The following is a 16,192-nucleotide window of genomic DNA, read 5'->3' as shown; positions in this document are numbered from 1 at the left end:
AAACAACATTATTTCATTCTCTTTATTTTCCATTTTTTTCGACTCCCCCACTCTTGCATTAGGAATTAGAAAACAGATCCACAGTGAATGTGTCCAATAAATTCACCTGGCTTCATGTTGTTTCTAAGGAAAATAATAAAATCTACACCCCAGAGTCTTTTTAAGGTTTAAGTATTATTTTATTAATGTAGTTACAGTCACTCCTGTCAAGTCATTCAGGATAGAGATGACTCAGGATAGCTTTGCATTGGTTGGCTACGTGGGATAAATGAGTGACCCTCTGAAATGCAGTGAGAACAATAAGCTATCTAGGTCCTGTTCCCACCTCTGACACCATCTGGTCAAATAGCTTTGTGAGCAACTTCCCTCTTTCCAAGCCTTATTTATTCATCAAGGTAGGAATTAGACTCTGACACTGTCTCCCAGTCTGTTCACTGAACAGCAGTGGCCCTGAGATGTTGCTAGTCTGGTTTTTCTCCAGTGTATTCAAATGAATTGGAGAAAGATTGTGTGTGTGGAGCCACTCTGAATGATTTGCGCCTCCCATCCTGGAGAGAAGAGGCTTTGACCGGTCATTACATCTCATAGTGACCTGGACATTGCCCTGGTCCAGGAAGTTTGAGGGCATGTCTTCAGTAGGCGTGTCGCCCCATGGATTGAGCGACGCTCACCTGTTCCTTTGTGTTATCACCCCTTTGCCCTGTTTAGGATAGAGTGTTCTAAGGAAGCTCCCTCTGTGTCCCCTTCTCTTGCTCTGCCTTTGGGTGTGGCCTTCCTAGATGTCAGTCAGTCTGCTGACAGCAGACATCATGAAGCTAGACTCAGCCCCCTGAAACCTGACCTCTTGCCTCATTTGAATGACTTCTCCTCAATAAAAGGGTTCAGCATGTTCACTTTCTCTCTTTTCTGTGGACCCTTAAGGTCAAAGGACGCTCCCCCCAAAGGTATTTGTCTGTCTCTGTTGCTTATTTCATGCAGCCCAGTTCCCCTGGAGTGATCCTGTGTGTTCTAGTTGCTTAGAACGCGACAATTGTGCATTACCACACTTTATGTCCACATTGGGTATTCAGAAGCTCATAAACACAGTAGAGGCTACAAGAAGCCATTAAGTAAAGAAATCTACTTAGCACTGTTAAATCTTGCTTTTCCTGAACTCTTTGACTATGAAGAGGAGGAACACTCTTGAATATATTGGAGTATCCTGTAGTACATAGTTTGAGAAATATTGGACTAGATCAGGGGTCAGCAGATGAGAGATTGAGAGCCAATCTACCTTGCCACCTGTTTGTGTAAATAAAGTTTTGTTGGAACACAGCCCACACCCATTCATCTACAAACTGTTTGTTTGAGCTCCAGTGGCAGATTTGTATAACTGTAGCACAGACCTGTGTGCCCACAGTGCCTCAAATATTTACCATCTGGTTATTTACAGTCAATAACTCCTAAACTAGATGATTTTTTAAAACGCGATTCATGAACACAGTTGAAAAAAAAATCTGAGAGTAAAGAAGAGCTGTTAGTGAAAAGCAAATAGTGTCTTTTCAGAATCAACACATTTTTTTTAAAGAGAGAGAGCGAGAGAATATTTTAATATTTATTTTTTAGTTTTCGGTGGACACAACATCTTTATTTTACTTTTATGTGGTGCCGAGGATCGAACCCAGTGCCCAGTGCATGCCAGGCGAGTGCACTACCGCTTGAGCCACATCCCCAGCCCAAGTCAACACATTTTTAATAGCTCTTTTTTGTAGTATTTCTTCTATAACTCAAATAATATACTTACTCATTGTTTTTGATGCTTCTGCTTTGGGTTTTATCTATTGGTGCTTTTGCTATGATAGATGAAGCTATGTGTGCACACACTCATACACAGGCAGGCACAACTTCTTTGCTTTATCACTATTGAATTCTTCTATTGATCACTGTTGCGATTTTAACTTCCATACACCTCTATGTCTTATTCCATTAGCTTTTCTTCCTTTTATCTCAAGTGCCATATTTTATAAGATGAGCGTTCTCTGTCTTTCAGCTTTTCTCAGCTCTGTCTTTACTTCTGGAAATGTTTTCTTCACTTTGTCATTGGCTGAGTCTAAAGGTTGCAAGCCAATGGAGCAGGGAGTGTAACCTTTGAGTCTAAAGGTTGCATGCAAGCAATGTTAATATACACCCTGCTTGAAGGAGAGCCAAGCAGTGTGGTGTGGACACACTCCTGCTCTGTGACTCTTATAGCACGCTATGGCCTCACTCAGAGGAGAGAGTTTCTAATGTCTCTTTCAAATGGGTTCACATGTTCTCAAAATCTTGGAACATTTTAACCATGTCTTGCTTGTCTTTTGTTGATGATGCTTTTTTCCCCTTGAGTTTTTTAATTTTCCTCCCCTTGCCTTATTGAGGGAAGAATCATGCCTCCTTTTGTTCTTTCCCTTCACTATGCAAGTTTTTACATTTTTAAAGGAAAATTGTTTTGATTATAATATTAGTGGGCTAGACTACCTAAGTTTAAGTCGCAGCTCTGGTATTTACCAGCTGTGTCACTGTTCTAAGCTTTTAGTGTCTCATCTGCATAGTAGGGATGATAATGATGATGCTCTCGTAAGTATTATGAGAGTTAATTAAATAATACACAAAAAGTACTTAGTGCAGTATCTGGTGTGTATTTTCTTCTGTAATGGTAGCTTCAGCTGCTATTTTTTTTGTAAATGTGTTACATTATTTTCCATTGATTATAATCCATTTAATTATTACTTAAAAAGTACTTCCAATCTGTAAAATACTGTTTCTTTGGCTTTTAAAATTCTACTGCTATTGCTAACCATTGTTATTAGCACTTCTACTGTAGATATCTTCAAACAAGCAGAAATAGGAACTAGGAAAATTTAAGTTTAGGGTACAATTAATGGCATGAGATTAGAAGACATTTAATTTTTTTCTTGGAATTTTTCTTGCAATTTTTAAAATTTTATAAATGTGTAAACCTACAGAAAAGTGGAAAGAACAGTCCATAGTCTGTCTCCCTCTGTGAAGATACTGATAGTTACTTTGGACCTATCTCAGTAATCTAGGATAATCTCCCCCATCTCAAGTCCCTTAACTTTATCACATCTGCAAAATCTTGATTCCAAGGATTGAAATATGGATATCTTTTGGGATTTTATTATTCAACCAATTATATATCCTTTGACCATGAATATTTATACAGCCCACATTAATTTTGGCTGTACCAAAGATTTTCTTGGGAAAATTACAAATTGAAGGAGAAAATGGCCACCCTAAATTTTACCTTTGTTACCAATATCCAAGAATAGAGAACTTCTAATGCTTTATAATGTGTCTTAAAGATCAAAGAAAATCTCTCTCATTTATTATTCTTTCTACATTTCAAGTAAACTTTAAAAATTGGCACCAGATTTACATGGTTTGAACTGATCCTTTGTAAGCATCTCAATCTAGTGCTGAAGTCAGGGGGTAATTTTTTGAATTTAGTTCTTTAAGTCTATTATGAGTTAAAGTATCTTCCTCCCATCTCCAGGACTCCTGGATCTGTGTATGTCTTTTGGTTTCGGGTTAGACCTTGAGTTACTCTGGGCTATCCTTGTTGATGGAAGAAATAAGAGTGGCGGGGGAGTGAGGGGGTTGGCAGTGAAATTGAACAGGTCCTGAATGTCCAGCACAAGGTTTTGTGTGGAATGTAATCCTGCTGTGACCTCCAGTTTCCACTCAAGTCCTCCCCCTCACTCCTTTCCACCTGCCTACCTGTCCACCCAGGGCCACACCCTTCAAGGGCTTGAGTCCATTGAATTGAGCTCAGAATGATTTTTCTGCTTTGCATATGTCTGTGTGTATATTCTCAAATAATCTGGTTCCAGAAAAAAGTGGCAGAATTGCTCTGGCAGTGTATTCTTGGCACCATATTAGGGGCTTTGACAGCAACCCCTTGGGGTGGCAGTTATACCCATTTCTTATAAGTAAAAGCAGGAGAGAAAGGTGAACCACTTGGGTCTGCCTTTGTCCCTGTGGGTGACTGTACCCACAACTCTCTCTGTGGTTTAGGACAACTTTTCTGACTTCCTTCACTCTTGACCATGGCGGTAGGTTGCTCAGGGTGTTGGTTCAACACACAGCCCCTTCTGGGCAAGGCATGGTTCAAGGTGCAAGAAGTGGACCTGACCCCGCTCTCATGGGGCTTTCAGTCGAGAAAGGGAGACAGAACAACGAACCAAGAAACATGTGATTACAGATATGGTACATGTTCTGTAGAGTGCAATAATGGGAGTTCGGGGTGGAGGGAACCTTTAAACTGGGAGATCAGGAAGGTCTTCATAGAGGAGATGCCATTTGAATTGAAATCTGAACTTGAAGGAGTGGTTGAGCCCAGAAAGAGTGTCACTCACAGCGACCTCCCACCACTTGTGCATTTGGATATTTATGTTCACAGAAAGCATGGAGGTGAATTCGCTGTACCTTTTAGTTCATACCTCCTTTTTCCTGTTTCTTGCAGGTTCTTTAGGGCAGAGGTGTATTTTGTGAATGAATGATTAGAGCCCCAAAGTAATGTTATTAAGTTGTTGCATTTTTATCATGATTTTCTCATTGGAAGAACTTGTGTTCCAGGATTAACCCTTCCCATCTTGTCTCAGATAAAAGGGAATAATATTTAATTTTCCAGTTTCTGCAGTAAGTGATTTTCTTGGGGGTGGATGAAGGGAATGGTTGGAGGAAATAATCAATAATTGACAAATCAGATTTCAAGTGAAATTTGGCAGACAAAAATTGAGATCTTTTCTACTGCAGGTCTATGTTAGAGTCTGGGAAATTAAAAAAGAAGAAATGGGGCTGGGGTTATAGCTCAGTGGTAGAACTCTTGCCTAGCATGTGTGAGCCTGGGTTTTTCTATCCTCATCACCACACAAAACATACACATTCACATACAGACACACACACACACACACACACACACACAAGAGTCTGAGAAAATCAACCCTACTAGTGAGAGATGTGGTAAAAACACTTCAGAAGTACTGTAAAACCACATATATTTATTTTTTAAATTTGTGCATAGTGGCTGGGTACACTGTGATAGTTCAGTACATGTATTCAGTGTGAAATAATACAGTCAGGGTCATTGGTATATCCTTCACCTCAAACATTTATCTTTTCTTTGTGAAAATAACATATTTTAGGTCATGATTTATTGCCTGCTCAGTTACTGGTGAACACACACATATATAAAATACTGTAGGTTTAGGGAGTGATATGAGCTTTACAAACTTGGGAAATTTAATGGGAAATCAGAGTCATCTAGGAGAAGAGTGGTTTCCATTTTGAATGTGGCAGGCTAGGGTGATAGTCCACAGGAGCAGGAATGACCCATGAACTTCAACATTAACAGGCAGCTCAAGAACCCACCTGACAGTTTCCTCAGAGGAGAGTCATTGCCATTACTACTGATTTTACCCTGGACCATTTCTAGAAACCACCAGGGAATCCCTATAAGATGGGAAACACCCTGTGGTGTAGGGTACCATTGGCTCCAGAAGGACCCAGGGATTCCCCAGTGGCGCTCCCCTCTACCTCTTTGAGGTCATTGATGTCTGGACCCTCCCCTTAGTAGAGGCTGCCACTGGCCGCATATGTCCATAGTCCACTGGCTGCACACTCTGCTCAGGGCTGGGGGCCCAGGGCTGTTGGAGCTATTTGGAGAACTAGCTGAAAGAGGAGCCTGGTTTCTCCCCTCTTCCTTCTCCCGCTTCACTTGTCATGAATGGAGAAATGAAATTCATTTGGGGTTAAAGATGCAATTTTAAGAGAGGGTTTTCTGACAACAGGTGGCTGTAATGCCAGAGGGCTGCCAGTTCCCTGGTGGCACACAGAGAGCCTGGTGAAGGGGAAGCACAGATGTGCTCAGTATCTGGCATGTGACCCTGAGTTGACACATGTCACCCTCAAATCCAGTGTCAAGAGGGAATGTTAAAATAACTGGACTCAGAGAAATTTGTAAATATTGATGAGAAAACATGAAACTGGGGGAATAACCTTGAATCTATTTTGAAGTTAGAATTTTCTTGTTTGTTTTAAAAAACTAAGCTTTCTCACATTAAAAATAAATGCCTCAATTGTTTCACATGACACCTGGGCCTACCTTGGCCTCTTCACATTTTTGGAGCATCTTGATTGAGACCTTGAGATCCAAGTTGTTTTGTTTTTACAACAAAGTGAATGGAAACAAAAGTCATTCATTTAATGAAATAATTTGATTTCATTGATTTGTTAGTCAGCCTATCAAGTTTCATTAGAATCCGGTCCAGGTAGCGAGATTAATAAGACTGTAGCTCCATGAGGAGGCAGTCTGTCAGGTGAGCAGCTTGTCCACAGATGCATCAAAGTCATCCAAGGTCAAAGGGCTGTGAGCAGTTTGTTTAAGGATTCATTTTCCATGTTACCAGGATAAATTTCAAATGGCTGGTAGGGTTGCCAAAGTGCAGAACCTTGATTCAGTTATGAAATGGAATGGTTTACTCATAATTCCTGCTCCATCTGATCAACTGCATCAACATGTGGTCTGAGCTGACTTCCTGATCACACTGCAGCTCCATGCAGCATCTAGCAGTGAGCACAGGAGCATGGATCCTGTGGTGCACGGCTGCTTGTGGACCCCTCAAGTTGTGCATCTTCTTCAGAATCCAGTGGGGAGGTTAGTTCTTACAGTTTGGACTTGGATCCCATGAGACATTGAAATGCTGCAAGAAGACTTCTGGTTGTACTCTGAGGGGTGGAGTTTTGTGTTTTGTGTTTTGATTTTATTTTTCCCTTCCTATAGTTTTTCTTATTTTGATGCAACATTTATTTTAAAAATAGTGCCTACTTATCAGATTTTAGCATGGAACAGTTAACTCTGAAATATCTTGCTTTATTTTTTAACACACCACCATATCCTGAATTGATCTTCCAAATTTATGAGAATTTCAGCTATCACAGATAACTTGTAATTAAGACATTTAGTTACAAGAGTCAAAAATCAAATTAGAGCAATTTTCATGAAAATACAAGTAACCATTTTATGAATGTATTTGTGTTGAATTATTAGCTGTACAAACAAGGAATCTTTTTTAAAAAAAATAGGAAATGATAACTCACTATATTTTTAGGCATGATTTTTTTTCCTATTTGTTTTTAAAGCACCTATTGAGGAAACCTGACGATTACACATCCCTCCCTGTCCCAGCTCACACTTGCTTAAGCAAAATGTGAATAGGTTGGCTCATCTAACAGGAAATCCCAGAATGACTCTGGATTCAGATGAGACTCAGTTCTCCTTTGGTTTTGGCCTCATTCTCTCTTACAGGGCTAGGACCTGAAAGATGGTCACTGGCAGCTCTTAACAGCTTTTGTCACTTCATGAGGCCCTTCTGTGTGTTGCATATTATGTCAATCATGTGAATCATCAGTTTGGTGAAGGGAGTACTTTTCCAAGGTGGACAAGCATAAGAAGACTGGAGAGCAGGTCTCCAGTCCACCTCCCTGAGGATAGGGTTTGGGGATATTTATGGGATGAAGAAGTGGGTAGTTTAATGCATGGGGAAAGGTGATTTGAGGTGAAGTAACCATATCCTGCCTGCGTGTAGTCAATCATGACTCTTCACGTTTGAAAAATGTTGGCAATAGCATGATCTGAGGGTGGAGTTTTTGGCCTTCTGACTTCAAAAGGTCACCCCTTGGGCATCCATGCAGGCCCAACTGAAAAGTCCATAGTTTCAACAAAAGTGGCCTTCAAGTAACCGTAAAGTAACCTAGACAACCGTTATCATCCTGACCCAGGCGTCAGGGGTGTTGCCCACAGCAGAGCTAGTGGGAGACTAATAATAATATGTTGCTCAGCTTCATGACCTCCCAAATTGGGGACTTTTAAAGTGAAGTAGAAGCAAGTACGAAAACCAGTTGAAACTAGAGGGGTTATTCAGGTTTTCCCTTAGAACAAAAACAAAACAAATCAAAAACAAAAAAACAAAACCTTCTTTCTTCTACTGTTGCAAAGTCAAATCTTAATGGAAATCTCTTTGGCCTGGATGACGTGCCCACTGCTGTGGACAGAGGGGAGCGGTGCCCATGCATGGCCCAACTTTGCTGTGAGGTGAGGGTAGGGAAAGATGATGAGGTAAGAGGAAGAATTCCCAAACGAAAAGTGGGGTGTAAATGTCCCCTGTGGCATGCAAATATTGTCAGTGCATCGGTGCCTCCTCCAGGACTGGAGTGCAGGGCGAGGAAGGGGGCCACCCAGCAGTATCTATACCTCGTCTTCTTCCTCCTTCTGATAACAGTCTGGTGAGCCGTGAAGTTGTGGGCTCAAGTACTGTGTTTCTCAAACTTAAAAAAAAAATAAAATGTAAATACGCATATCAAGAAGAATGAACTCATAATTTGGGCATGGAGAATCAGGCAGCTAAATCCTGTTTCACATCAAGAATGGAACTAATGGGGCTGGGGATGGAGCTCAGTGGTGGAGCACTTGCCTGGCACATGTGAGGCACTGGGTTTGATCTTCAGCACTACATAAAAATAAATAAATGAAAGGTATTGTGTTCATCTACAACATATATATGTATATAAAGAATGGAATAGTAAGAAGTTTTTACTGCTTTATAAACTGGGGAAGGGGATGCACTGAGTGGGTTACCTGGAATTCTTCCTGTGACATTTTCAGGCTGCTGTGGATGGAAAGATTTTGCAAGTAAATCTTCTCAATGAGAGCATCTCTGAGATCACTTCATAGCCTAGTGTTTGCATGGAAATGAAGCCATGCACCAAATGATAATAAACTGAATAGTTAACGGTGGTCCCTACTAGTATTGCTGTCTTCATTTGGGTAAGTACACTTTGATGGTCACATGACAAAATCACCTACTGGTGTACTCCTCAAGGTATATTCCATCATTAAGCAACACATGACTGTTCTTATCAAAGTTGGGGATTGAACCCAGGGCCTGGTGCATGCTAGGCAAATGCTCTACCACTGAGCCACAAACCCAACCCTTTAAGCTTCCATTTTATTTTAGCCGTTCTGTACTGAGCAGTAAGAAGCTTTTGGTATGGGTGGATGGACCATGCTTAGTCTTGGTACCGTGTCTGTGACAGGACACAACATTTTGAAACCTCTTTTTTCTTAGGTGAAATCATTTCCTTCATCTATGTTTTTACTCTTTATATGTCATCTTTTTCTTGTTATTTGTTAAGAAAAACCAGCAATATTACCCTGCATTTGGAAACCTACCAGCACCCTTCCCTGGATAGCCATTAATGTAGAAAGAGCTTTTAAAATCACTTTCCAGTTCCTTACGACTTGGTCAAGTGGGAAAGTTTAAATCCAAACCGTTGTTCAATTTGTTTGGTTTTCTTCATAGCTGGCCATTTTCACCAGCCCATAAATACCCTGAGGAAATTGTAGGATAGATGTTCCCCGGAGTAGCAAGGCGAGTGCTGAGGCCTTGAGGCAGTGAGACCCGGGCCTACCTGGCTTGCCACAAGATTTGACCCATCTGGCTTCAGTCCAGCACCTTCCACCCACCAATACCACTTGTTAAAAAACTTAGCAAGTGTTTCTGGGGAAGAGAAATTCTTTGTCTTTTAGTTTGGCCTCAACATCTCATGAGTTATCATTAAAAATATAAGTGGCTAGCCTAGAACTGTGGTGCATACCTGTAATCTCGGCTACTCGGGGCGCTGAGGCAGAAAATTGCCAGTTGAAAGCCAGCTTGGGCAACCCGGTTAACTTAGTGGTAAGATCCTGTTCTAAAAAGGAAACACACACACACACACACACACACATACACTTACTGACAGTTGTACAGTTGTTAAGTTATTAAAACCCATTCTTTTTTTCAGCTTTTGGACAAAGAGAAGGACTGGGTTAGATGCAGACAGTCAACGTTGTTCAGATTGTTTTAAAGACATTAATATACACGTTTTATCATGTTATTTGATGAGTCAACCAGACCTTTCTCTTTTTGCCTGAAATAGGTACAGCCCCCATCGGTCATGGAGCTTCCCCACATTGTCACTGGGTGTTTTAGTTAGCTTTATTGTTGCTGTGACCAAAATACCTGACCAGAACAATTTTAGGAAGGAAAAGTTTGTTTTGTCTCATAGTTTCAGAGGTTCAGTTCATGGTTTGTCAACTCCACAGCTCTGGGCCCAAGGTGGGGCAGAACATCATGGCAGAAGGGCACTGGAGAGGAAAGCAGCTCAGGCCATGGTACTAGGAAGGAGAGAGAGAGAGAGAGAGAGAGCGCTTTGTTTACCAGGGACAAAATATAAACCCCCAAGTCAGCCCCAGTGACCTACTTTTTTCAGCCACAGTCTACCTGTCTACAGTTACTGTCTAGTTAATCCATATCAGTGGATTAATCCACTGCTTAGGGCAAAGCTCTCATAATCTAATCATTTCACCTCTGAACCATTCTTGCATTGTCTCACACATGAGATTTTGGGGCTCACCTCATATCTAAACCATAACACTGGGTGTGACAGTTTTTCCACCTATCTTGAACTTCAAACAAGTTCAAGTAATTTTTAATTTGTCTGTATAAGTGTTACTTCCCATTGTCTACATGTAGCCGCTTTGTCTTCTTTTCACTTACAAAATCTATGATTTATTTTCTTTCAAAATTTGCTTTCTTTTTTTTTTCCTTTTGGAGTGAGATGACTCATGCCTCAGAGTTTTCTTATAGGAGACATCAAAGATATTTAGCCTCCAGAACTGCAATTTAGTATTTTAAATGAGCAGTGAGTACATTCTATACACTTTACCGAGCTACATATATGGTGCTGTATTTTCATTCCTAATTCTCTTGCTGTGGCTTCCAAGAGGGCTCTCTGGACCTTTAGCAAAAAGTGTTCTCTCAGCCCCTGGACAATTGATTCACCAGAGAAGCCTAATTTCTGCCCTCAGAAATACCACAAGTTGTATGGTGTGTACAGAATAGAGAAGAGCCTAACGCTGCCGAGATATTTCAGCACTCTCTCACCAGAGCTGTCTGACCTTTGGAATTCACCTATAATTTTTTACATTTCCTTGTAATTCTGACCATGAGGATGTTTGGTTCCAATTGGTTCAAGAGTGTTTATCAGTCTCATCTCATGCTTTCCACAAGTTCCAAATTCCTCCTTAGTTTTCTTTCACTCCTCTTGGCTATATTAAGAGAGCATTAAATTGTATTTGGGGAACCGTTCAGGACTCAACCATGCTCATAGAACCTGTATCAAATTTGGATATCCCCATCTGTGCTTACATCTTCTTATTGGGCGCAGTGTTCACTCACCATGATTCTGAGGGGTCTCTCTATGGGATGGGGTGAATGGATGCTGAGGTCCTTCAGGAACCTCACTGAACTCCTAGAACTGAATTTTCAGTTTTCTATGAAACTATGTATGTATTTACCCACTCATTCATATATACATACATATATTCACCTGTCCATCCAACCATTCATCTGTCCATCCATCTATCCATCTATCCATCATCCATCCATCTACCGACCCATCTATTTATCTCAGTCACTCTGTAGCTTGGCACCAAATACTCCATCTGTTAGTTTTGCCTCTAAAATGAGAATAGGTATTTAAGGATGAGTGTAACTTTGGTTAATGTTGGTAATGGACTTTTCCAGCTAAGCACATATATTTCCACATGTATTTTATTAGAAGCTACGGGTGTCCTGGCTTTTGTATACTGGAAGGTATTTGAGATGAATGCTTTGGGGGGACAGTCACTAGAGAGGGAAGAAGGGCTGTGATTCATAGGTGTCTTGTATTTGTGAAGTTGGGACCCACACAGCAGCTTGGTTCTGGATTACTGCTGGGTCTGACATACCACCCTGCCTCCAAGGGCAGCTCTCCCTGCTTCATCTTTTCAAGCTTCTGTATGATTTCTGTCCTGCTCAGTGCTCAGGTCTCTCTGCTTTCCTACTTCTCCAAGTATCTCTAGGAAGATACTGCCCTGTGAATAGAAATTTAAAGATTATATTTGAAGATCCAGTCAATGAAAATATATTTGGATGTCTTCACAACTGTGTGTGTGTGTGTGTGTGTGTGTTGAGAAGGAGAAAAGAGACTCTTCTAGACTGTATTTTCCCTTCCTCTCTCCCACCCCTCAAATAAATGCACAGAACAAAGGTCCTGTAGTGTCATGCTTCAGAACATGACTCCGGAACCACTCTTCTTACTTTGAATCCTGGCTTGGCCCTGACGTTTGGCCAACATGCTAAATTGTCTATGTCTCAGTTTCCCAGTCTGTAAAATGGGGATGAACATAGTTGCTGCCTTATACGATTACGATAAGGCTCACAGAGTTCTCATATGGAAAGGACTTGGAGTGCCTGGCACATCAGAAGCTCTGGGTCAGTGTTAGTGATCATCGAGCCAAAACCATATGCATCCTATCTGTTCTGGAATACTTGGTAGGAACAAAAATGTATTTTGTACATTTAAAATGTACATTTTGAATTATTATTTTGTCTAAATTTTTACAGTAACAAAAACGAATTCCTAGTCACAGGTTTGGGTGGGAAAGATCAGTTCTAATTAGAGAAGGCATCAAATACAGCCTCCCGGAAGGTACTGAAAAGTGGAAAGTCGTTCAGTTCTACTTGTTATAACAACAACACCCCTTGAACATTCCAGGTGATGCACCATGCTGTGCGCTTGACCTGATTGTCTCATTTGAGGCTGTTAGGAAGTTTCTAGGTTTGTTCCTATACCCATTTTACAGAACACTAAAGGAGTTAGGCAAGGTCATGAAACTTGGTCCAGGGAGGCAGTGGCTGAATGCCATCTGTGGAATTCCTGAGCCCACCTGCTTACTTGCTGGGGATGCTATGCCACCACTGAGGCTCATGGCCCCTGCCCAGGCCAACCTGGGGGAGTCACTCTGCTCTATCATCTTAATCACATCATCGCCTATGGTTGGTAGTAAGTCTAGGCATGCATTTCCTTTTAAAGCAGTCTTAATGTTGTCGAACGTCTGCTGGCAAGTCAGCTTGCCAAAAACAAGGAGCCAGATTTGTGATATTTTTGTTTCCTATGGTTTGATGAAGCTAACCGGCCTAGAAAACTCCTTTTATAGATGTGAAATAGCTGGGGTTTTTATCCGAGGTTGGTGGTGACCTATGTGAGCGAGCTCCCTATTGCTCTTTGACTGATGCCCTTCAAGCTTGCTAATTTCATTCCAGGAGGGGGACCAGAGCAGGGCAGTCACCTTTTTGTTTAGCATGAACTCAAACATTTGAAAGGATGATTTTGAGCTTTTATTTTATTTTTTTTTCTTGTTCCTAGACAACAATGGTGAGATAATTCAAGTGTGCACCTACACTAGAATATGGCAGACATTCTGTAATCTTTGTTCTTTATCCTCTGGTGACCCTGAGGAGAAGGGGGATTTGCTGTCAGTCCTTGGAAACCTGGAAAGAACTATAGTCACAGCCTAATCCTGAGCCATGAATTTGCACTCATTTGAGAAATAGGCCAATTGGACAAAAACACTGAGTCATTAAGCTTGGTCTTGACCTCTGAGACAGGATTAGTAAACAAACTGAATCATAAATTGTTTATTATTTTGGTCACAGAAGCTGAAGAGTCCACATCAAATGAATCTTTAAAATTATATTATCCTACATGCTTCAGATTGAACGTTGTCAGTTACTTGGACTCCTAACACTGTTGCAGATTGAAATGTGAAAGAAAACATCTTTCTACAATGGAATATTATAATTCAATTTAAAGGGAAAATATTCTTTTACTCTTCTCACTCTTCTAGAAGAAACTGTTCCACTGAATAATTGATGCTTCTAAAATGAAGCCTTGTATTTTTATGATACTAGAATAGCTTTCATTATCTAAATGAATGCTAGAGAGCCCTGCATATTAACTATGTCCATATAATAAACATTTTGAACATAGGAAGACTCAGCCAACTTGATTGTTCTTAGGTAAAGTTGAGATTGGGAATTACACAGAACCACAAATAATTGCACGTGATAAAACTAATCATGATATGCAAATTGGCAACTATTAACAACCACATGAAGATTTTCCCCATAGTTTTGTTTAAATAAAGTAGATTGCCTCATCTGGAAACTTACATCATTTGGAATGGCAAATACATTATGCTTTACACTTTTTAAAAGAATTGGGACAAATAGTCATTTGTAATCTTTATTTTTATTTTATATTAGGTTTTTAAATTCATTGGTTTTCATGACAGACAGACAAAACAAAACACGATGTTCCCTGGTATTTATTGCATATTGTGGATCAGAAGTTCCTACTTCTAAAATGTGTACTTGGCTCAAAATGATATAAATACACTCCATGGTTCTGATTTAAACTTAAGAAAATCCTTTCTGGAGATTACACAGCCGGTCTTTGTTACCCCAGGATAATTAGAACCAGAAAAAGGCCACTTAAGATGATCCACTTCAATGGGGACAATATAGTGAATAAAGAAAAAGCTTGGAAGATTATTTTGAAAAGAATCAACTGAAAATTATGAAAATAAGTTTATTTTAACTAACATTTAACACAATTTAGGTGATTAGTGTGACTGTGACCAGCTCTTAGAATAAGAGTACAAATATCGAGTGTTGATTGTTTTGAGAGGAGTAAGGTTTTGGGGCAGTATTTTATAAATTCTCCTTATTCTAGGGCTGGGGTTATGGCTCAGTGGTAAAGCACTTGCCTACCATGTATATGAGACACTGGGTTCGATTCTCAGCACCACGTATAAAAACAAATAAATGAAATAAAAGTCCATCAACAACTAACTAAAAAAATTTTTTAAAAATTCTTCTTATTCTAAATTCAAATCTATTTCTTTATGTCTTCCACTTATTGGCCCTAGGTCTGGTATGGCTAATGAATGTGAATTTAAATATGGTTTTCTTTAACTATCAATTCAATCACTACATTTAGTTTTTTGGTATGTAACCACTTAGCCACATCCCCATCCCTTTTTGTATTTTATTTAGAGACGGGGTCTCACTGAGTTACGTAGGGCCTCACTAAATTGCTGAGGTTGGCTTTGGACTCGCAATCCTCCTGCCTCAGCCTCCTGAGCCACTGGGATTAAGGTATGTGCCACCACGCCCGGCTACATTGTAGTATTTTTTCTACCACATTTGACATTTCCATCACATCATAAAGATGGCAGGTGCTACGAAAACATTGAGGATCTTGTTGGTCATTTTCCTTTGGAGCATTTTCACTTCTTTAATATAAAAGTCCTTCTTGAAATTCCTACCTTGCTACCAACTTTTAATTTTTCTTTTAAATAATTGCTTTCTAATCAAACTGCTCAGTCCCCACTTGCTATTGTTTCTCCTCTTGTTGGGGAAATTCTATAATGTTGTTTTATTTATCTTATGTAATTGTGTATTTGGGGGCAAGTTTTGCAGTTTCAGTTTGCAGCAGACACACACCTTTTTATGGGAGTACAAGCCATTCGTTGGCAGTATTAGGCATAGATGCTGATGTTGAACAAAGATGCATTTTGGGGGGTGGGGGGTCCCAGGGATAGAACTCAGGGGCACTCCACCACTGAGCCACATCCCCAGCCCTATTTTGTATTTTATTTAGGGATAGGGTCTCACTGAGTTGCTTAGTGCCTCACTGCTGCTGAGGCTGGCTTTGAACTCACAATTCTCCTGCCTCAGCCTCCTGAGACTCTGGGTTTACAGGCATGTGCTAACGTGCCCATCTCAAAGATGCAGTTTTGAGTGGAGACTCAAGTCATAAGACAGTTATTAGGAAATACATGAGTGTTTTGAAGGCATACTTTTCTGAGCATACTTTTAACTTTAGGGATTTGGATAATGAATATTCATAATGAGAACCCCTAATTTTTTTGTAGGAATCCATCATCAAGTACTCTATTTAAATAGAGGTTATATGAGTGGGGAGACCCTGATCATGAGTCCGATCAAGGATGGATCACTTACTTTCTTTGACCTACATTTACTTATATTTTCTATTCACAGCATCCTGTTCTAAATTGTTGGATATGTTACACCTATCAAGAGTGATATCATTCTGTTTTCATAGAATCCTTGAACTCAGCAGACATGAACCAAATCCTTCTTTTGGTTATTTGTACACACACACACACACACACATATACAAACACACATGTTTTATAATTTCAATAGTT

General features: G+C 40.2%; 1 protein-coding gene across 4 annotated transcripts in view; it reads left to right on the top strand.

Annotated features, from left to right (window-relative positions):
• Positions 1-16,192, top strand: part of Svil (supervillin) — a 225,470-nt gene that overhangs the window by 20,376 nt on the left and 188,902 nt on the right. The window lies entirely within an intron of this gene.

This window comes from Marmota marmota, unplaced genomic scaffold, assembly GCF_001458135.2.
Source record: "Marmota marmota marmota unplaced genomic scaffold, marMar, whole genome shotgun sequence".
NCBI classification, from domain to species: Eukaryota; Metazoa; Chordata; class Mammalia; order Rodentia; family Sciuridae; genus Marmota; species Marmota marmota.
Note: the sequence above shows the minus strand (reverse complement) of the source record. Positions and strands in the feature narration are given on the sequence as shown.